Below are 24663 nucleotides of genomic sequence, written 5' to 3'. Positions count from 1 at the left end.
GCAGATGTAACCTATGACCATTCCTCATCTTCAGACATCACCTGATCTCAGTTTGACCTTGAGCTTGACCTTATTTTGGACTTAGGTTGCTTTATATTGGCCATCTCTTGGTTAACCAAATGGGACCGTTTCGTCTAGCATCAATACTCCTTACAAGAATGAATTGATACTAATACAGATGTAACCTGTGACCATTCCTCATCTTTATACATCACCTGACATCGGTTTGACCTTGAGCTTGACCTCATTTTGGACTATGGGTACTTTATATGGGTCATCTCTTGGTTAACCAAATGGGACCGTTTCGTCTAGGATAAATACCGCTTACAAGAATGAATTGATACTAATACAGATGTAACCTGTGACCATTCCTCATCTCCAAACATCACCTGACCTCAGTTTGACCTTGACCTCGTTTTGGACTTAGGTTGCTTTGTATCGACAAGGATGCAACCGGGTGCATCAAGCGTTTATTGAACGCAGCTCCTTGTTTTTATATTGATTTTAATTCCACAAAAAAACATACATATATACATATAATTACACATTATTTCACAAACTTGCAGTTCATTATGTCATTTCAATAATACAATATATCAATTAAGCAGTCTGTATATATTTCTAAAATGTAAATCTTCGTATAACTGTCTGCATAAGGGTTTGTTGTTTTTTTTAAACAAAATTGAAAGAATATAGTAAGAAAGTTGAAAAGATAGGAAATGGAGGGTGATAAGAGTTATGTTCTATGAAAAAAATCGTTAAGCTATTTTTCTTATTTATTCTGGAGTGTTTCTTAGATAATAATAAAAGAAGAGAAGAAAACTAATAAATAAATAAACAAACAAACAAACAAATAAATGAATAAAAACAATTAAATAAACAAACAAACAAACAAACAAACAAACAAATAAATAAATAAATACAAGTAAAAGAAAATGTGTAAGCTCAACTCATGCGCACTTAGAATGAAATATTGATGGCAAAGACCACAGTTTTTGTGTATTTGCAGACCCATATCCCTTGACCCGAGTCTCGAGCTCATATCAGCAGGACCAAACCTAACCAATAAGCCAGGGTAAGTTTGGAATTTTGGACTGCGGCAATTTGTTTTTCTCTTCAGGGTTCTTTAATATGATTAATATCGGCGCATAATTAGAAACAAGTCTATTACTCATTATCTGTCTTAAGCTTCTTCATAAAGGCAGCCATCTTTTTTTTGACACGATCTTCACGTTGGGCATTTGTCATCTTGGCGCGGTTCCTTCTTTAGACGTTCACCTCCTTTGGTGGTTTGGCCTTCGACTCAGGATTAGCACGAATTGCAGCACGACATTTCTTGTGCGTTTATTCCAAATTGTCAGCACTGAGTCCATTCTTGATGTAGCGTGAGAATTATTTCTTTTACAAGTTTTCATCCTCCTCATTGAGTTTCATCATCTGTCTAGCTTCTTTATAAAGACAGCCTTTTTTTCTTTGACACGATCTTCACGTTGGGCCTCTGTCATCTTTCGGATCCATCTCTTTACCTTGACCTCCTTTGGAGGTTGGCCTTTGGAAAAGAAACGGCAAGGATTGCAGCATGACCTTTCTTGTACATTTCTTCAAAATTGTCAGCACTGAATCCATTCTTGATGACGCGTGAGAAGTCTTTCTTGTACAAGAAGAAGTGGTCCATGTGAACCTCTGCACTTTATTTACCAATCTCAGCGTCTTATCCAGGGAAACGTTTTGTGCTTTGAGTGATACACTTAATTTACCAATCTCAGCGTCTTATCCAGGGAAACGTTTTGTACTTTGTGGGAATTCAATACCACCATCAGCAGCTCCATTCATGGTTCAGATAACACGGGCACCAATGGTAGTCCTCGTTGGTATCATGAGGACCACAACTGTTGCCCGTGATTTTCGCAGGGTCAAGTATACACTGCCCGTAGTTTTTATTTCTTTTTTATGCCCCCGGCATCTACTGATGCGGGAAGCATATAGTGATCGTCCTGTCCGTCCATCCGTTCGTCCGTCCGTCCGTACGAGGTTAACCAAATGGGACCGTTTCGTCTAGCATCAATACTCCTTACTAGAATGACTTGATACTAATGCAGATGTAACCTATGACCATTCCTCATCTTCAGACATCACCTGATCTCAGTTTGACCTTGAGCTTGACCTTATTTTGGACTTAGGTTGCTTTATATTGGCCATCTCTTGGTTAACCAAATGGGACCGTTTCGTCTAGCATCAATACCGCTTACAAGAATGAATTGATACTAATACAGATGTAACCTGTGACCATTCCTCATCTCCAAACATCACCTGACCTCAGTTTGACCTTGACCTCGTTTTGGACTTAGGTTGCTTTGTATCGACAAGGATGCAACCGGGTGCATCAAGCGTTTATTGAACGCAGCTCCTTGTTTTTATATTGATTTTAATTCCACAACAACATACATATATACATATAATTACACATTATTTCACAAACTTGCAGTTCATTATGTCATTTCAATAATACAATATATCAGTTAAGCAGTCTGTATATATTTCTAAAATGTAAATCTACGTATAACTGTCTGCATAAGGGTTTTTTTTAAACAATATTGAAAGAATATAGTAAGAAAGTTGAAAAGATAGGAAATGGAGGGTGATAAGAGTTATGTTCTATGAAAAAAATCGTTAAGCTATTTTTCTTATTTATTCTGGAATGTTTCTTAGATAAATAAAATAATAAGAGAAGAAAACTAATAAATAAATAAATAAATAAATAAATAAATAAATAAATAAATAAATAAATAAATAAATAAATAAATAAATAAATAAACAAACAAACAAACAAACAACCAAACAAATAAATAAATGAATAAATACAAATAAAAGACTCATGCGCACTTAGAATGAAATATTGATGGCAAAGACCACAGTTTTTGTGTATTTGCAGACCCATATCCCTTGACACGAGTCTCGAGCTCATATCAGCAGGACCAAACCTAACAAATAAGCCAGGGTATGTTTGGAATTTTGGACTGCGGCAATTTGTTTTTCTCTTCAGCGTTCTTTAATATGATTAATATCGGCGCATAATTAGAAACAAGTCCATTATTCATCATCTGTCTTAAGCTTCTTCAAAAAGGCAGCCATCTTTTTTGACACGATCTTCAGGTTTGGCCTTTGTCATTTTTGGCGCGGTTCCTTCTCTTGACGTTCACCTCCTTTGGTGGTTTGGCCTTCGGCTCAGGATCATCACGAATTGCAGCACGACATTTCTTGTACGTTTCTTCCTAATTGTCAGCACTGAGTCCATTCTTGATGAAGCGTGAGAACTGTTTCTTGTACAAGTTTTAATCCTCCTCATTGAGTTTCATTATCTGTCTAGCTTCTTTAAAAAGGCAGTCTTCTTTTGTTTGACACGATCTTCACGATCTTGGCGCGGTTCCTTCTCTGGACCTTCACCTCCTTTGGTGGTTTAACCTTCGGCTCAGGATCAGCACGGATCGCAGCAAGACATTTTTTGTTCGTTCCTTCCAGATTGTCAGCACTGAGTCCATTCTTGATGAAGCGTGAGAACTATTTCTTGTCAAGTTTTCACTTCTCATTGAGTTTCCTCATGTACTCTGCCAAATGTTTACCGAAGATGTGGTATCTGTAAACCTCTGCACTAAATTCACCATTCTCAGCGTCATATCCAGGGAAACGTTTTGTGCTGTGTGGGATCTCAATGCCACTATCAGCAGCTTCCTTCATGGCTCCAAAAATCACGAGCATCAGTGGTGTTCCTTATGAGACCAACATCATGGTAATAACAGAATGCTCCTGGCTGTCCATCAACATCTTTTACATTAAATTCATCTACATTATCTTTGACGAAGTCCAGGTTTTTCTGGCCAAGATAAGACCAGTTTGTACAGACGCGAGTCCGCGAGTACCCAAGATGTGTGCGTCGTAAGACTCCAGTAGTGAAGACCACTCCTCTTCTTTCTCTGAAATCCACTTTTCCCCTTTAAACTTGCTTGTATGGACTATTTATCCGTTGAAATGTCTTACGATGGGTATGAGCACATTCTTCTCATTACAGACTATTTCACTCGTTTTGCATTCCGCTGCTACCTTGACATTTGTCTCATGAGGGCAACCACTGTTGCCCGTGTTTTTTGCAGGATCAAGTACACACTGCCCATAGTTTCTGTTTTTTGTATGTATATGTCTCGTATTGTCCTCCGAAGTCGTCTTACTGTAGTTAGTCTGTAATCGCCTTCCGAAAACTAGTTGTTGTATCCAGTAGTCAATAGTCCAGTGTATACCCATATCACCTATTCATAATTCCGGACAATGATAACTATGGATGGGCCTCTCTTCTAATTTTAGATTTCCCGGTTAATTTGCTCAATGCATGCGCACTTGGAATGAAACATTGATGGCGAAGGCCACAATGTTTGTCGCTGACAAATAAAATATCATATAGGCGCATATTTGTGTATTTTCAGGCAATTGAGAAGATTGTTTTATGTTTAATCATTTATCTACATTTTGCAATTCATCGGTTTTGTTATTTCTTTGTATTTGCATTTGGAATGAAATATTGATGCCGAAGGCCACAGTTTTTCTCGTTGATAAATAAAATATTATGTAGGCGCATATTTGTATATATCCAGTTCCGTTGTTCCTTGATCCGAGTCTCGAACTTATATTAGCAGGACCAATAAGCCAGGGTAATTTTTGACTGCGACATATTCTTTGGTTCTAATAATGTCGCATAGGCTGTAAAAAGTGTGATACTTAGACATTGGTTTTATCTACATCTTACTAAAATTAAATTTATGCAGAACATCTGAGCTAACCAAAAGACAACAAATAGGAAACATATATACCATTACGTACGTGATATATTTAAAAGATATAAAATAGTTTCTTTTACTTTTCTTCTACAATCGAGTTAAGGTTGCATTGTTTAAATTACTTTTACGCAAATGGTAAAAATGTATAGAGACAATTGGTATGGGGGGACAATTAGTTTTTATGTCTGACAATTCATGAGATATAAGCTGTCAAACAAATTGGTAAATATAAGATAAAATTTGCCAAATGCTTTTTGAACATATTGTCATAACTGCTAATGATAAAATCTATGGTTATGTCGATTTCTACTGTTGATTCTTAACAAACATTGTTTTTTTTTGCATCAGTTTTGAGATGAAATGTTTGGTAGATTGAACCGGAAGATTTATATTAAAAACTCATTGTTCAAAAATACATTTAGATTCTTTTTTTGCCGATAATTGTATATATTATAAAAAGATAGTAAAGTACTGGATTTATAGATTAAGCTTCTAAATAACTATAAAATATATTTATAGGAATATACTTCTACACATAAAAGTAAGCATTTTTGACACATTTGATAGAAAAAAATAGCTCGTCGTTTTTAGTGCAGCACATTTCCAGTTCTTGTGAAGCTTTCAACATATTTCATAAAGTAGAAATGAATTACAAAACACTGTAAACTTATTTTAAAGACATTTTCACATTTTATTGAAGTTTTACATCTTCAAAGTGTTAGAAAATGCATTATACTTAGAACAAAGTCAGTTACTTGTACTTATTGGTTATTTCATCTTTAACTTCGGAGACAATGGCAGCAATTATTCAAACTTACCTTTATCAAGAACATTTATAAACGTATGCATAAATGTTCATATAAATTCTGTTATTGAATGCTTACCCTTTGTATGCATTTAGTTATGATATAGTTTGTTTCATTATCGTTGTTAGTAAAACATTGAATAAAATTAGTATGATTGTGAGGTTATTTTGTCGTGATTTACCAAAGATATTAACCCAAGTAACAAAGAATCAACCATTCCTGTATATTACGGACATTTAATAATCCCCTAACTGTGGAACAGTGGAGGGGACAATAGGAATGCCCTCATTCCGTCCGCTTGTCTGTCCGTTCGTCCGTCACGTCGTTGGTCCTACGTCAACAATTGTGTTTGAACGACGTCTCCTTTAAAACCACTGAATGATTTTTTTAAACTTGGCCTGGATGTTTCTTGAGTGGTCCTCTATCAAAGTTGTTCAAACGATTCCGCTTGGTTGTACATAGGGGCTGCCAGAACTAAGAATAGAAAATCTTTTAAACGACATTTCATCCGAAACTGATAGTCAGATTGTAAAATAATTACTCACAAATGGTCCTTGTGTCACCCTCTACCAATATTATTCAAATTATACCGATTTGTCAAAAAAATAGGCCGCAAGGAGACGTGGTCACTTCTCCCTATATGTATATAGTGGAAATTTAAAAATTCTTCTTGTGTGAAACTGATGGCCCGATTTCAAAATAATTGTACACAAATGGTCCTTGTGTGGCCCTATATCAAGATTGCTCAAATTATTTTGATTCGTCAAAAACATAGCCCGCCATAGGGCGTTGCCACTTTTCTCTACATGTATATAGTGGAAACTTTAAAAAAAAAACTTCTTGTGTGAAACTGCTAGTCCGGTTTTAGAATAATTTTACATAACTGGTCCTTGTATGACCCTATATCAAGATTTTTCAAATTATTCCTATATGTTAAGAAACATGGGTGCCAGGGGGCGTGGACACTTTCCCATATATGTATATAGTAGACATTTATAAAACTGTCTGCTCAATTTTCAAATAATTTCACACAAATTATTCATATGTCACCTTCTAAAAATATTGTTCAATATTTTTTTTTCTGATTTGTCAAAAACATGGCCGCCAGAGAGCGTGTTCATTTTTCATCAACAATTTCTTTAAACAACATCTCCTCCAAAACCACTTAATAGATTTTGATGAAACTTTACACAAATGATCTCTTGGTAGTTATCTTTCAAAGATGTTGAAAAATGGTTTCGATTTGTTGAAAATATGGGTGTTTTGGTCAGAAATAGGTTTTCAGCTATCAGACTTTATTTTTTTTCTAGATCTTTGATATTTGGCGTTTGATATAAGGGTTTGACTCTCCACCATAATTATCCAATTCAAGCAAAAATGTTAAAGGCTTATTCTATGCTTCCAAAGGATCTCTTTACCAAATTTTTATGTATAAGAATTTTTTAAAATCTTCTCTGAATCAATAATATCTAGAGCCTTGATATTTGGAATAAGATATCAGAGTTGTACTGTCTACCGTAATTGTTCACATTATTGCTCTAGGTTTAAAAATGTGCGTGACATGTATATCATATAGGCAAACATAGATGAAACCTAAGTATGTACTTGTACCATTACGTTATACAAACACACTTGAAGCCTTGAACACAGGTGAGCGCTTTAGGATAAATTACCATCTTGTTTTAGTACTACACAGAAATGTTCCCCATAATTAGACTATGTGTCGAGCATATGAACTATGGTTGTTTGTTAAAGGTCAATGTTACTATTGAAGGTCAAGTAAAATTTTGTGTCTGTTCTATTACTTTTAATTACATTGAAGAATTTTTAGTACTAAACAAAAAAGTTCCCCATGAGACTTTGTGTCGAGCACATGACCTATTGTTGTCAGTCAAAGGTTAAGGTCACTATTGAATGTCAAGTAAAAAAAAATTTCACCTATAGGGGACTTCTGTATTGCCAATGCAATACTTATTCACGTGTGAAATAAATTTTAGAGAAAAATATAGGAGTCATCTAATGGTTGGTTGGTCGGTCGGTAAGTCTGATTGGTGTTCGGTCCCATGCAAACGTTGTGGCACAAACTATTTCCAGTTTTTAAAGAGATATCATCTTCTTACAAATGATCACCATATTCTACACGTTAAACGTGTAGATGTGCGAGGTATTTTTTGTACCCATAGCCCCCGCCCCTGCTCAAGTGTGTGACACGAACTACTTTCGCATTGTTAAATTAATTCCAATGAAACCTCAAGCAGTTAACTTCATTTTTAACGAATTTCCGGTTTCAAGGAGCAATTTCAACTGTCCTGGGTTGAGACTTTTTGTCCTATGTAAACTATAATGCCTATGGCAAACAAAGAGCAAATTATTGTATATAAGGAATACACTTCAATGTCACAATGTTAAGATACTTTGAAATAAAATTGGTTATAGCTAACATAAAAAAATTCACTTGCAAGATTGTTTTACATATGGTGGCATATTTCTACCAACCACATATCCACTTATTTATCTCGATTTTTTTTTTTTTTTTTTTTTTTTTTTTTGTAAAATTATCACTTATTCAGTTATTAACTGGCAATTAACAAAACTGCGTGTTATCCAATTACGTATCATAACAGGTCAAAACTGCCTATTACTGCCCACTATTGCCATCCACATACTCACTTACGTTAACTAGATATCTTGATTTTTACAATATATACAATAACACAAGGATTTTACATAAGCATTGGGTAACATTGTAGGCCTACGAAACATTTTGAATTATAAAATAGATATCAAAAATATAACGTGATTGCCGATATATTTCTGTAACATTTAAAACCAAGTATAATACTTAAATTTTGATTTGAAATTTAAGAAAAAAACACAAGAGCTGTCCGTAAGGTAGCCAATTCTCGTCTGTTCGACTTGTTGACACAGAAGCAGGAATATTTCCCTAAATGTTAAAATATCTATAGAGTTTCAATCCAGTATCTATATTAGTTTTAGAGATAGTAACTTGCATTCAAAACCTTAGCCAGAAGTTTAAAGTTCCAAATGGGACATTATTTTGCAAAATACAAGTCAGGTTTATGGGACTTGATGCTAAGACCAAGTGTTATAAACCCAAAGAAATGTGTTTCAATTCAATATTTGCATTAGTTTGTGTGAAAGTAACTTGCAGGTAAAACTTTTACAACAATTTTCTCAGTCTGAAAGGGGAGTATAATTTAGCTAAAATGTGTGTCTGAGTTCTTTGACTTGATACTATCACCTAGCTTTATAATCCCAAAGGCACATGTGATGGTTCAGTTCAATTTGCATTAGTTCTGAGATAATAACTTGCATGCAAAACTTTAACACGGATTTCTAAGTCCAAAAGGGGGCATTATTTGGGACTTGACTAAGTGAGGTTGGTAATTGGCCATTTAAAAGAAAAATGGAGTTTCAAAGCTATATGCCTTTAAGTAATAGCTGTATGTACTTGCACTTGCACACAAAACTTTAACCAGGATTTTCTAAGTCCTTAAGGGGGCATAATTTGGCCAAAATCCATGTCAGAGTTATAGGAGTTGATGCTATCACCTAGTTTTATAACCCCGAAAACACATGTGAACTTTCAATTTAATATCTGCATCAGGTTTGGAGATTGCAACTTGCACTCAAAACTAACCAGGATTTTTTAAGTCCAAAAGAGGGCATAATTTGGTCAACATCCACAATATCTGCATTAGGTTTGGTAACTTGCATGTAAATCTTTAACCAGGATTTGCCAAGTCCAAAAGGGTAATTAATTTGTGCAAATTATAAAGAAACAAAATATTCTGTTGTAAACTGCTAGTTGTCATATATTTGCAGATAAGAGACTAGTTATCTCCGCAGTGTTATATATCTCGACTAATGGTTCTGTTCAAAAGTGATTAGGCGTGAAAATTTGTGTCGAGTTTTAAAACAAACGTTTTATCTATCTTAACATTGTTTAGATAATTGCCTTTTAAAATTCCGTTATTACAGACGGCGTGTGATTTTAATATTTCGCATGTTCAGGATTATTACAAAATAAAAAGAAACGAATAGCAGAATACTAGTAATGAAATAAAAGAAATATAAAAAGAAAACCTGTGACAGAATACAGACACCTGATTAATTTAATGTACGTTCAGTCAGCTAACTATGTAAATAAGTTTGATACGTTGCTATGTCTGGTTTACCTGGTCCCGATATAATCAGATTACTATATATGCCAAATGAAGAAAAGATGTGCGTGAGTTATTTTTGACAATTTTTGGAATATCTTAGGGGTTAAAGGGGTAACACTAAAACTTCATACATATACTCATCATGATGTGCAAATTTGCATTATATGAGCCGTGCCATGAGAAAACCAACATAATGGGTGTGCGACCAGCAAGGATCCAGACCAGCCTGCGCATCCGCGCAGTCTGGTCAAGATCCATGCTGTTCGCTAACGCTTTCTCTAATTGCAGTAGGCTTTAAAAACGAACAGCATGAATCCTGACCAGACTGCGCGGATGCGCAGGCTGGTCTGGATCTATGCTGGTCGCAAACCCACTATGTTGGTTTTCTCATGGCACGGCTCATATATTCTTTCTTGGGTGAGCCAGGATGGGCTCTTCTTCGATCCCCACAAACAATATCATGTCTTTCTTTTTAAACTTTATACACATGATCACCATTTAGTATAGATGCTCGTGACATTTTTTTTTTGGGGGGGACGGACAAAAGCTGGGACACCAATTACCCCATCTCCTTAAGTTTTCGGCACAAACTACTTCCGTAGTTTTGAAGTGATTCCAAGGTTACTTCACACATGTGTTTCTTTCTTCTTTCGAAAATTCATACAATAATTTCTTTAAGTGTAGATATAGAGCTATCTGACATGTTTTTCTGGGGTGGAGAAGGTTGAGGCATCGTTAACGCCAGTTTGTCGGGAAAACAACTTCCATATGTTTAAAAGGGATTCCGAAGAAACATCACACAAAGTATCAAATCAAGTGGTTAACATTCTAATATATTCTGGGGCGGATGAAGGTGTGGGTATCAAGCCTTTCTCCCAATATGATGATTTATTTAAGGCAAGGTTACATATGGGTTCCAGACTTACACCATCTTCTCCCCCTTCCCCGCTCCCCCATCATTTTATTTCATTCCTTTAAATTAAAGTCTTCACTTGTTTGAATTCATCTCTTCAACATGTTTGTTCGGTTTGGCAGAGACGGGGATAGCAGTACCCACATAATACATGTATTTAATGTCTAAAGGAAGCTTCATACATAACCACCATGATGTGTAAATGAGCCGCGCCATGAGAAAACCAACATAGTGACTTTGCCACCGGAATGGATCAAGACAAGCTTGCGCATCCGCACAGTCTGGTCAGGATCCATGCTGTTCGCTAACAGTTCTCTAATTGCAATAGGTTTTAAAAACGAACAGCATGGATCCTGATAAGACTGCTCGGATGCGCCGGTTGGTCTGGAACCATGCTTGTCGCAAAGCCACTATGTTGGTTTTCTCATGGCGCGGCTTAAATGTGCCTGACATGACAAATGTAAGACACCCGTTCCCCAATCCTCCTTAAAGATTGTTCCTAAAGATCGTACAACAACAATAAAAGATAATATTTTAAGATGTCAGAGATGTATTGCATTAATTATAAGAGGGCTTTGAAACTTAGTTACTGACAGATTATGTATTATGACAACACATCAGAATTAGTTGTGTTTACTTATTTTTATTCAAAATTGAAAGGCGTTTTCTATGGGGTACTGAAGGTAAACTGCCTTAATTCTAAAGATTCTTGATGTACGAACTTCTCCATGCTCTACTGGTTAAGATAGTTGATAGGAAAAGCCCCAGTTTGTTGATTTAGATATTTAAGCACATTAGGGTAACTATCCTCGAATTATGTACAAAAGCTTAACTGTTTGCTCCTTCTTTTCTGGGGTTGTACTTGGCTGGTATATATACTAGTATGTTGTCTAAATTGGTTGGAAATGTTCATTTACAAATAATGATGATGTCTGCTTGTTTACAACACATAATCTATTGCCTTTTAATTTACAAGTTTAATACCATTGCCAGGTTCAACTTGCGCAGTTGGCAGTATTCATATATAGGTGCTTAAAACAAACATAGTTTGATAAAACCTAGGATAGAGTTATTCCCTAGAACATCTTTGGTTCCATCGGTTATTTAATGTCAGATGACTGGACCATGTTCTCTTGGTTTATTCTTCTCGGATTACATGAAAATGGTGCATTCGTACAAATACAATGCGTGAAATGATTCTTTGGAGGCACATAACGCAACATGAGAGCAGACTCGGTTTGACTGAGTCATTTGCATGAGGCTTATCCAAAGGATCTTCTCAATATTTTATCAACTGATATAACAGCAGGCTTTAAGTTCCTTGTGGCGGCTCGAAAATGGACTTGGGGATCACGGTGAACATTCAACTTTACTATAAAGCAATTCTGCTTAAGCCCGTGCTTGGGGGGAATGGCAGGAATTGCAAGTTTCATTACCTCTGATGAACAAATTCAATCAAACTAAATATGTTATTATTTTTCATTATTACTTCCTTAGGATCTTCTCACAGATTATATTTTACTATCACAGCAACAGTCTATATGCACTGTGTGACGGCTATTTAATGTGTCTCCGTACCTTGACTCAGTGTTGTGATATTTCCTGTCCTTTAATTGGGATCAAGAAGAACATTAAGTTATACTACAATAGAATGTGCACGGGGATGTCAAGGGTCTTGTACATTTAATTACCTCTAATGTACAGACTCAGTCAAACGAAGTGCTGCTGTTTCTTTCGATATCCGGTGAAAACAATTTTGCATAGTTGCGTTATTTTGCACAGTCGAGTTCTAATCTCACAAAAGATTTTCTTACAGATTCTGTTAACTATCACAACAGAAGTATTTAAGTGCCATTTGGCGGCTGTAAAATATTTCCTCGTAATTGGTCTTGTTTTTTGTTATATAGTCTGGTTCTTTTCGCTCATGGAAAACTATAATAGAATTCTACATAAGGGAGTGACGAATGTTGCACATTTTATTGCCTCACCATGAACAAACTCCGTCAAACCGAGATAGTTGGGCTCTAAAAGGAGTCTCCTCTTACATGAACTCAGTGTAATTACATCTTTTTTGACCTTCGGGATCATGGAGAACATTCAACTTTACTATAATAGTAGAGTTCCGTCTAAGCTTGTGCAATGGGGACTTAAGGGGTGTTGCACATTTAATTACCTCTGACGAATCGAGTCTGCTATTGTTTTGCTTGGTTAACTATTAACTATCACAACAACAGTCTTTAAGTGCCACGTTGCGACTGTAAAAAGTCTCCCCGTATTTGGTGTTCGTTAGAATTCTTGAGAATATTTAATTTTACAATAAAAGAAATCCGCTTGTGCGTGTACTTACTTCATTACCTGTCATGTACAGATTCGGTCAAACTTATTCTGTTATGATTTTGCTTGGTTGCGTTCAGTACTTCCAAGCCATCTTCTAACTGATTCCAATTATAATTATTTGACACTGAGCACAATTTTTCGAGAAAGAGATACATCCCGCCTAAATGTAATTGTCATTGTATAGTATTAGTAAATGTCATTTAGCAAGTTGGACTCAATCAATTTGAATCAAAGAGAGTCTGCTATTATTTTGCTTGGTTGTATTCTACGCTTCAAAAGGATCTTTTTTATAGATTCTATTAACTATCACAACAGCAATCTTTAAGTGCCGTGTGGCGGCTGTAAAAATGTTTTCCCGAACTTGGATTCAGTGTTGTTATATTTCTGGTCTTTTTTGGATCATGGAGTCCATTCAATATCTATGTAGTAGATTTCCGCTTACGCTGGTGCTAGATGTCGTGAGAGGTGCTGCAAATTTCATTATCTCATACGAAGAGACTCAGTCAAACCGAGTCTGCTGTTATTTGCTTCGTTGCATTCTATGCTTTCAGAGGATCTTTTTATCCACTGTCCGTTTTTATTACATGAATTTTCATATAAATCACGGATATATAGTTTTAGCGATATGACCCGTCTATCTACAGCACATGTTAACAAAAATTATATAAATCAATTTCAGATGTCGTGTAATAAGACACTTGACCCCTTTGGGTCAGGGAATATAAATGTCAAAAGTAATTTAAACGTGGAACTTAAATCATTCATACGTTTACTATCTCAACTTATTCCCGTTAAGCCAGGCTAATTGTGGTAAGCTCTTCAACTTGAAAAATGTCATTTGTAATTTTGCTTTAATTAAAGAGTTTAAAAAAAATTGCTTCCTTTTTAGTATGCAACAAAGGTAAACAAATCACCCAAATATAAAATATTAATTGAGCCGCGCCATGGGAAAACCAACATAGTGGGTTTTGCGACCAGCATGGATCCAGACCAGCCTGCGCATCCGCGCAGTCTGGTCAGGATCCATGCTGTTCGCTAACATTTTCTATAATTACAATAGGCTTTGAAATCGAACAGCATGGATCCTGACCAGACTGCGCGGATGCGCAGGCTGGTCTGGATCCATGCTGGTCGCAAACCCACTATGTTGGTTTTCTCATGGCGCGGCTCTTATAATTATTATGCTACCTTTTGACGAATATGCCTACCTTGATAACGTCTTTCTGTGGCTATTAATTGTGCTAAGTTATTACAGTAGAATATTCTTGTTGACAGGTAATCTTTGTAAATATTATTACAAATGACTGCACGACAAAAACCCAGTCGCTAATATCATGCGAAACTTGTATCTATAATCTATATCAAGATTTATTTTAGCCAAAACATTGTCTCTACGATTCATTGCTCTGCATTTAAGATAAAGCTAAGCAAGGTTGCACGGTACGATAAAGATAACTTAGAAGGCGACATAAAATCCTAGGGCTGTGCAAATTGATTCAAAAATCTGATATAAGAGAAACAAAATATAAAGAATGTATTTCGTGTGCATTCAGCTTATAAGCGTGTCAACATGTTTGAGTGTCCATTTCTATATAGTATGTGTGCTTCATCAGGAACAAGTTGGCAATAAAGTACCATATATTCCAGAACCTGTCAAATCCTGACGTTTCATCCAGTCTTTAACGCGCTGTCATATGATTTGTTTAAAAGTATAAATTTGCATAAAAGTTTTAACTGATTGACATTGCAGTATTTAGGTCCCTTGGACTTAGGCCAAACAGTAAACTGGCGTTTTTGCATACAGCGGCAGTAAATTTCTTAGAGTTAAAATAACTGCCTAGATGCGTAGTAAGGTAAATGTTTTGATATAGGTTTTTATATGCTTCTGTTTCCACGATACATTATAAAATTACCGTGTACAAATTTTACTTTATAATATGCAAGTCATAGTACTAAATGACTTGTCTATCAAGGAGGAAGTGTATTCTTCATTCACCTATATACGAAGTACGTGATTAAAGGGACACAATATAAGTCAAAATAACCATAAGCAGATCAAACATTAATCTCCCCTATTATGTAAGATTATACATGAACAATAGCGCAAAGCACAAGCACACTCTTTAACCTTTAGTCTGCTAAATTACTAAAATGGGCTTGTCCTTAATTCAATTTGGGCAGTACCATTTATTATTTAAAGGGGTGTTCACTAAAAATTTACTGGTTGCTAAGGCAGAATCACGTGCCGGCAGCATTATTAAGTAACGTGTAATGCGGTGAGTATCGGTGTTACTCTAAACTCAACAAAAAATAATGCAGGGGTCTTTCTTCTCTCTAATTTACGCTGAAAAAAAAAACGAAAAGGACGATATAAAGGATCTTCCACCGCGTTGTTGTGTTCTTCCACACTGATTCCAGTATCATTACTTCTGTGCTGCTAAATACATGTCAGGTTTTTTTGTCTCAATTTAACTGCCTCGTCAAGTGTTTTAAAACCCATGTCTAATGTGTGAGTGTTTTATGCCTGTATGCATTATCAAATATAATCATACTTGTACAATATTATTTAATTCATAAGGTTTACTGGTGCAAATAAATATGTATTTTCTCTGAAAGAGAGCACATTCTATTGTCTATTCATGATTATGAATATTATATAAATATTGCATTCCTGAGAGGGTGATATGAAAGATGTTCACCACGAGATATATGAATATCGACCGAGGCGCCAGTCGAGGTCTATATTCATATTTCGAGGGGTGAACATTTTTCATATCACCCTCTCAGGAATGCAATATCTATTTTATTATACCGAAATGACATTAAAGGTCAAAACATTTATTGTAAAATCAACATACTGATTTAAATGATTTATCTAACGTTAAGAATGAATTACCAAATAATGGAGACTGAATTAAGGAGTGCTTACTTGTTAGCACTCGGGTGGCAACTCTTCTGTGTAATAAGACGTTTTTGATAGATTTAGTCGAGACATTTGCATATCGCTGAATCCTATGTTTATGCGCATAATTATTTCAACATTGTGACACACTGCTGAAATCGCTAGCAGTAACATTCGAAAAACGGCGATAACTATATTATTTCTAAACGAAACATACTGTATATGTGTGAGCACTTATTTTCTTAGTTAGATCATTTCTAATCTCATGGAAATAGTTTCGATTCAATATTTGATAAAAAGTTATTTTCGAAATTTTGGGCACGTAGAACAAATCATTAATAAAAGAAAAATCGGCCGGGTTCACAAATGAAAGAAATTTAATCCTAAATTATAAAAGCACATCTGAAAAGTTAACGTCTCAGTCTTTTACTCAGTGCAAAAGTATCAATCACTCAACGGAAGATATGAAAAAAATGATATCACATGCGCAGAAAAACAAAATAGAGCTTTTGCGCAGGTGATGAAATTATGTATCATATCACATGCGCAGAAACTGAAAATAACGATTTTGCGCATGAGGGGAATATGATATATTATTCGAGTTAAACTAATGGAAATTTGCATTGGATATTTATGTGAGGTATAATAATATCAAATTAGTGGGCATATACTTTTTTATTTTGTTAAATGGTGGTTAACTCTATTATTGTCATTTTTTCTGTTGATAGCGACAAAATAAAACATGTGTGTTAAGTGTTTTCTTTTTTATATTTTAAAACTTTCACTTCAAAAAGTGTTGCTCTGAAAAAAGTCATTTGCGATGTACTCATACACCTACAGGGTATAAGGGAGGTAACTGGAAATCTTGAATATGTTGATGTATTATATTTCTGTATAAACAGTAGTAGCACCGTTTGCAATGAGAACGACTTGCTAGAATGTTGTACATTGAGCAAATATCCACCCAAAAGAAGAAACATTTCTGTCTTTATTGGTCTAATGTACTCAGTAGCTTTCTTTCATTTTCACATGTCTATTGGCACACATTTTCATAAACCAGTGGTTGAGCACACTATCCTTTCGACAACTCGTGTTCTTTATGATCTGTAGAAAATTTGTTGAATATATCAGTTCAACATTTTTGACTCTTATCATTTTAAATCAGTCATGGATAAAAACATACAACACGCATGATAATTATACACCTAAATGTTCAGAAGATTCGTGCCAGCAGTTTTAGAGGAGAAAACTTTTTTTTTACTTTCTCAATAAAGGCCATACAGTGAAAACTAGCCCCGTCGCCAGGCTGTACATGACTTACAAGAGTTTGGTAGCGGATCGCCAAAGGAATATTGCTTCCAAATTATTTTGAATTCAGGTCAGCAGTTTCAGAGGAAAATATTGCTTTTTTTTTTTTTTTTTTTTTTTTTGCTTTTCCGTATAAAATTTCCTAGCGGCCATTTAAGATATTTGCTGTGAAATTATTTTAAAATCGGGCCAGCGAATTGAGAGGATAAGATTTTTCCATAATGCAATGTAGGGAAACTAGTCTACACCCCACAGGAGGCCATGATTTTTACGAAACAGAATGATTTGAAGGAGTTTAATTGAGGGACACTTCAGAAATATAGCAAATTATTAATAAGATTGAGCAACGATTTCCAAGAAGAAATTTTTCAAAATTTTCTATATAACAGCCCCTTAATCTAGTTGGCTGGGTTTTTTTTTTTAAAAACAAAACTAATTAAAGAACTTTGGTAGAGAGTCACCCAAGAAACATTTCTGTGAAATTATTTCAAAATCGGGCCAGCGGTTTCCAAAAAAAAGAAAAAAACATCTATTTTTCTTTCGAATACGATCATCTAAAACTCTGCAAGAATGAACTAGATTTGAAAAGTTCAGAAAGGGGACTACCTAAGGAACATTCCTGAGAAGTTTGGGTGAAATTTTGAAATTGGCTTGGAGGTTAAGAAAAGAATGTGGGCGATAGACGGATGTAAGACGGAAGGACGGACAGACGACGGACATCCATTGATCCTAAAAGCTCAACATGACAACATAAGCACTAAGTGCCCAGGTAAGCTAAAATTAATTATATTATCTCGAAACAACTTTGTATACTTTTCCCAGCGGCCATATGACATCGAACCGATGTTGGATATTTGTTGGATTAAGGTCGCATCATCGGCGACTTATATCCGACGTCTAACAGACGTTGTGTTAGACGTCGGTTGTAGACGTCTAAGCGTCGTTGCATATAATGTCGTATTAAAATTATAACTTTATTAAATATTTCACATCAAGAATTATATTCTGAAATGAAGAACTTGACCCTTGAATGGATATATTTGAGTTTAAAACAAATTCTAACATTTGATTGCCAGTTTAAAAAGCGGACCTCAAGCTTTGTTTTATTCTGTGATAAACTACAGTTGAAGCGCGGACCGGTAAGAGGGCATTATGTCGTCAATCATGGCGTTAAATTGTCGCATGACATCCGCGGTTTATTAATATTCAAATAAAGGAAGGCCAGTATAATTTTTACCAAAATATACAAATTAGCATGTAAGAATGAAAACTATCAAGGCCTTCATGTGATCTATCGTCTAAATTAGCAAGTTTAATCGTTCAAATGCTTTCATATTTAAACACCCGGGCAAACGTCCTCTAGCTTCTATTCCTGTACATCTGAACTCTGAACCGTTATTCCACTTCACTCAAAGGTCTTGATCACAAATATATAACATGCAAGGGAGACAAAGGGATATATATATTAATTAACAGTCGCTGATAATAGTCTCCTTTAATAACAATGAATGTCTTCGGATGTACAGCACACTGTCAGTTCTGGGAAAGGAAACTATAAAACGTTGCTCTGTTTATGAGTTGTCTAATTCCTTATTATTAAAGTTGGTACATTATTTGTGCGACAGTACCTGAATAAGCACATAATCACAATTATTTCCAGTCGGCCAACATAAAAAGAATAGCTGCGAGTTTATTGAGCACATTAGCATATTACGCGACAGTTAATTAACTTCACGCATAAATTACTCTAGCATTATATGCAAACGCCATACTAGAGAGCTATTAAGTCCAAGGAGTTTCCAAACAGATTTTACAACAGTTTTTCACTGTTGAAAACCCTTTGCAAAGAAATGCTAACTTTGGTGAAATGATTTACATAACAATTTCAGATATGTCAAAGTTATTGACAACATGTAAAATGATTTATTTTCTTATTAATAAAAAATGTCACACCAATTATGAAAATCATGAGTAATGTTATGCAAGATGGTTTCAATTTCCATGGATCATTTTCTTAATTTAAGTTGAAAAGAAAAAAAGCACCAAACATCGGACTAATATCTTAAAAATTCATCCGTCTAAATTCTCAAGAAATATTTATGCCCAGCATATGACTGATGGTAAAATATTTCGTGACAATGAACTCTCTTTAAACAAATTTGAAAATGAAAGAAAAATGACTGTAACTACGTTGTTCGTGATTTATGTGATATTTTTATACATTGGATATTAGCACTACAAAACCTCTATCAGGGATGGATCCAGGACTTTGGGTTGGTGGCAGGCAGAAGAGTGTGTTAGCAATGATGTCGTGAACTTTTGGACTTTTAAATTTTATTTCTCATGATATATAAGGAGACATTAAACGGAACTGCTTTGCTCTGTTCACTCCTTGTGATATAAACAATACTAAATGAAGGCATGCGAGCAAAGCGAGCTAAAATTTCATGTTTTAGTAGTTTTTATTTGCACCGGAATATCCATCTCCTTAAATAATGGTTATACTACGTGAGCAGAAAGTTTTGTTTATTGATGTAATTATTATCTGCGAGCGGAGCGAGCCTTGAAATAAATTGTATGTTTTTTTAGCCATTACCCGTAGTGTTTTTAATTCCATATCTGAAAACACAAAATTGAATTGTGTTACACTAAGATGACTGTCTCTTTTCATTAAATCAGAATAAATAATGAGTCACTATTATCTACAGATGGCACCGCAACATATGCAACAATGCACAATAGACCAGTTTCACATTCGGCGAATTTAGCATTTTCGGGATTTCTCGCCAAATCCCGAATTTTCAAAACGAGACGAAGACTGCCGGGTCGCAACTAAGTGATAATGATAACGTAGCGATATGATGTTGTTTGACAAAATAATTTAGCACTTCTACAGAAAATGTCTGTGTTCTTATGTTCCTCAAACGTCAATGAAAAAGAAATCTTAAAAGTAAATTTTATTGAGTTCAAATATTAGATCAAAATTACATAAGTGTGACACAGTCCTCTGACATTCAAATAACTGCTATTTTTCAAAGAGGGAGTTGATATTCATGGCGTGAATCCCACTTCTTGTTTAGTACAATCTAACTACTTACAAGTTCTTTTTTACCAGGAAAAAAAAATAATTTCAATAAGTCTCACGCTATTTTTTCCGCCCGTCATGGCCTTTTCAGTAGCTGCAAAATTAGTGTTTATTGGTAATAGTTATTACACTGTAACTGTGTGTGTGCAACGCTTTTTTTTTTTTTTTGGTATTTTCTTATTTACGATACTTTTATTCTGTTTCATTTACTTTGTATACTTGTATGCAAAATTTCACAGTAAATTACTATCGTTTGTAGTAATACTTGAGTTCTGGTACCGGATTTCGAGCTTTTGATTTTAACTCAGTGATTAAAGTTAGAATTAAAGTTAACGTTAAATTAAAATATCACCTTTCAATAAATGCAAAGGCCACGGAATTAAAGCTTTTGTAGCTTTTCAGCCGACATGTCTTTTTTATGCAGCAAGAACTATGACACTTGGCTTATTCTCAAGTGATCACGACACTTAGGCCAACGTAAGTACCAGTCGTGCGAAAATGTAAAAGAAAAAAGTTTTATTTAGCATAATAGCAAAATACTAGTACTCTAGGTTGTTGCCAGTCTGAAAGCAAGCATTTATCTGATTATGTATAGCACCGTATGGAATGTATAATTCACCCCTGGCATAAGTATTTTGATCAAAAGAACTTTTCCAGTTTTCATTTTTTTTTTACTGATCTTGTAGCTTTTTGAGGAACCGTATGATTTTAATTAACAGCAATGTAAGTGTTTGTTATCATGTGTGTTCTCGCCAATTCAAATGTTTTTGGGGCTTAACTTAAGACTTTTACGATGAAATCTTAAAGCTGATAATCTGTTATTCTATGAGTATGTTACAAAATTCCAAGTGCAGATGCAGCTAAACATTGCAGTTTAGTGTTCTTTAACTAAAGACATCGCCTAGACTCACTCAGTCGCTTTATTGACTTCTACTGTTTAGTTATATATAATTACTTACAAATGAATATTCCTTCAAAAGAGACATGTTCCTGCAGCTGCTTTAAATAAAAAAAACAGGATCTGATGTCAATCAAGAAGGACTGTCCCACATGTTGTCAGGATCTTTATCATATTCGCACAGAAAAAACAGAATTAATTGAATCATTTATAATACGTATAATACCGAATTGATGTCAATCCAACATGGTGTCAAGAACTTTATCATATTCGCGCACAATAACAGAATTAATTAAACCATTATGTATATAATACCAAATTACATTACAGAGCACAGACTGTCTTTTTAATCATTTTATCAAACTACATCTTCTCATTCTCCACGTGGAGTATTTGTGATGATTTTTACGATGAAATCTTAAAGTTGATAATTTGTTATTCTATGAGTATGTTACAGTGTTTCAATTTTTTATTTTTAATGTCTGACCTGGCCCGTAATAATGGCATCAGATTTAAAAACACAAACAAGAAAAATAAATTTCACTAGGAGAAAAGAAGGAGGGAAAAAAATCATAGAGCAGAAAAGATGACAATTTTTGTCTGACATCACGTAGAATATTCCTTTCGTTTTCAGTCTGATAAATGCACCTTTTTCCTCAACTCTAACACATGCATAAAATTTTCTCAAGAACGTATTGATGACTTACCAATATCACTGTAAATGCAAGCATATCCAAATATTTTGTTCAGTGTGCACGCCTGGTAAACAGAGCTACCTTTTTATTGAGAGGTATACGGTAAATCCCTCTGTCACAACTTCCGAGCCAGTCGCGAGCGTAAACAAAAGGTGAGTGGCATCAGTTATTTTGCAGTTTTACAAGCATTCAATCAAATATCAAAAATCAGGGTGTAGTAGGCGATGTAGAGTTGATTTAACTTTCCAGAAAACTTAAAGTTAGCAAATTTATTCTCGATTTGTGGCTGTGGCGATGTTTACCAAATAGCTGATTTACCTATGAAGAGGGCTATTCCATTATGAAAGCATTTTCTTGGTCAAATGTTTGCCGTCAAGGAATCCGAGGAATAGGCTTGAGATAGTTCTTATGTGTACATTAAATTTGGAAGAAAGTCGTTTAGGAGTAGAACTATTTACATTTTGTTGCGAGAGACAGCTCTGTCGTCAAAGAGATAGTCCTGTCGCCAAGGGGATAGTTCTGATTTAAAGTCAATTCGATACGTAATGAACGTAACAAGACAGTTGTTATGTCCAGTCACGAGGTATAGTTCAGTTATATCCCTTTTATATTTAGACAAAATTTGTATGATACATCTTATTGTATATTTACTTAGATTGATTTATTTATGATCTTGGATTTAATGTCATTGTCCGAAAGTATTTCGGTTTTAAACCTAACCAGCGTTCCTGGATTCTGTACCAGCACTAACCTTTTCTCTGCAAGTAACTGCCAACTAATACTCATAAATCATTGTATCAGAGATGAAGGACGAATGGATTTAGACACAATGTCAAATTGTTATGGAAAACATACACCTCACCAGGGATCAAACACAAGACGGTCCACCGATCTGCACTCTCCATATTGAGCTAGGCGGGCGGGTTATATTTTCTTAGAATCTACATGAGCTGCTATTCCTCTTTAAAGAATGAATGCCATTAGAAGAAGTAAATTGGCTTGTTTAAAATTGTAGACGAGTTTACAAGGTGTTGGTTATCCCTGCGCTCATAAACCTGAGAAACGCTCTTTTTCTTGTCCCTTATAGCCAAACAGTAGGTTTGTGGCAGAAATTGGACCAACTCTATCGGCCTATTACTCAAAGTTTCGTAGTAGTGGCTCTGAATTTTATTTACATTGCGAATTATACTTGTAAAATCAAATCCGGGCCGTAAATACTTTTCGTGGAGAACATTGCGACATTGCATGTAAAGATATGTATTTTTTCTATTAACAGAGACGTTGCCATTTTATCATTGTACGTGAACGTTTAAATGCTCTTAAAAATCTAGTTTAAACATTAAGATTTGTCTTTAACAATCGACTAGATTAAAATTCATTGGAGACTTAGAATTACTTATTATTACGTATCTAGTGTGTTAACAATAATACGCATTGAAAAGCAACCTTTGAATTACACATGCTGTAATTGAAATCGCAGCCTTTTTAATTCTTGTAAAATGTAACTTTTAAATAATCATATTTCAACCAAACAACAAAAAGCAACGCTATTTAATGTTGTATTTTGCTTAAGAATTTAAGAAAAGACAAATATTGCGTCTTAAGATTGTGTTCTTCTATTTCTTAAACAACATCATCAAACTTTTTATATATATTGTCTTCAACCTTAACTGTCAAATTTCACAGTTGATACTTGATAGTTGTTATTTTCAGTGTATTCCCCCAGTTTCCTTTGCATCACTAACTACCTGGTCAAAAACTGTCTTTCTGTACTACTTTTTATTTAACTCTTAGCCTGCTGCAGGCGAATTTAACAGCCTTTGCAAACAGCTTGGAACCAGATCAGACGCCGATTAAGTCGGCGTCTGATCAGGTTCCAAGCTGTTTGCTACTCTGACAATATTTCTTCCAATTTTGGAGCAAATTGAATGAACTTTACAATTTTAGCAGACGACATTTCCAGCAGACGACAACTTATATAGCATGCTAAAGGTTAAAACTACTTCTTTTTGATTACATTCTATTGCTCTTGTCGTTCCTGAAAGAGGCTGGTTAACTTTGAGTGGGGATGGCGTCAGCAGTCTTGCTTTTTTTTTCAAGAAAGGATATTTGGATGAATTTGTTTTAACAACTAGTTTTCTTTTTTTATGGAATGTTGGTGTACTTGTTTTCAATGGCTTCTTCTCATCTTGCCAGTTTTCATTCTGAAGTCTGGAACGAAACCAAACGTTAAGAAATGACAATATTGCTTGCATTACAACTGATAAAAATAAACATACAAAACTGTGCAATATAGCCTTATGAAACCATTATATCAATACTTGGAAAATCAATACACATGTATGTTCGATAACGCGAATCAGTAAGTCTACTAATTTTGTTATTTCAAAAAAGGACCACCAAACGTCAGTATAGTACGCAAACGATGTCAGCGTATAAAAGACAGGGCTGTTTCTTTGGCGACATGACTATCTCCTTCACGGCAGAGCTGTCTCTCACAAAAAAGTAAATATTTCTACGCCAAAACGGTTTTCGGTGCAAATTTTAATTCCAAATGAATTTTATACCTTAGGGCTACCTCATGCCTTGTCGGTTTGCTTCTTGATACCAGTTAAAAGGCAATTATCGATGAATGTAACTTTTCATGACGAAATTGCCAAGTTCACGGCTAGATCAGCTATTTGGTAAATATCTCCACGACCACAA

At 35.0% G+C, this 24663-nt stretch overlaps 1 pseudogene; it reads right to left on the bottom strand.

Annotated features, from left to right (window-relative positions):
• Positions 1-3355: 3355 nt before the first annotated feature.
• LOC128547508 (60S ribosomal protein L5-like) lies at positions 3356-4296 on the bottom strand (annotated as a pseudogene).
• Positions 4297-24663: the final 20367 nt, after the last annotated feature.

This window comes from Mercenaria mercenaria, chromosome 12 (assembly GCF_021730395.1).
Source record: "Mercenaria mercenaria strain notata chromosome 12, MADL_Memer_1, whole genome shotgun sequence".
In the NCBI taxonomy this organism is placed as follows: Eukaryota; Metazoa; Mollusca; class Bivalvia; order Venerida; family Veneridae; genus Mercenaria; species Mercenaria mercenaria.
The sequence above is the reverse complement of the archived record's forward strand: the minus strand, read 5'-3'. Positions and strand labels throughout refer to the sequence as shown.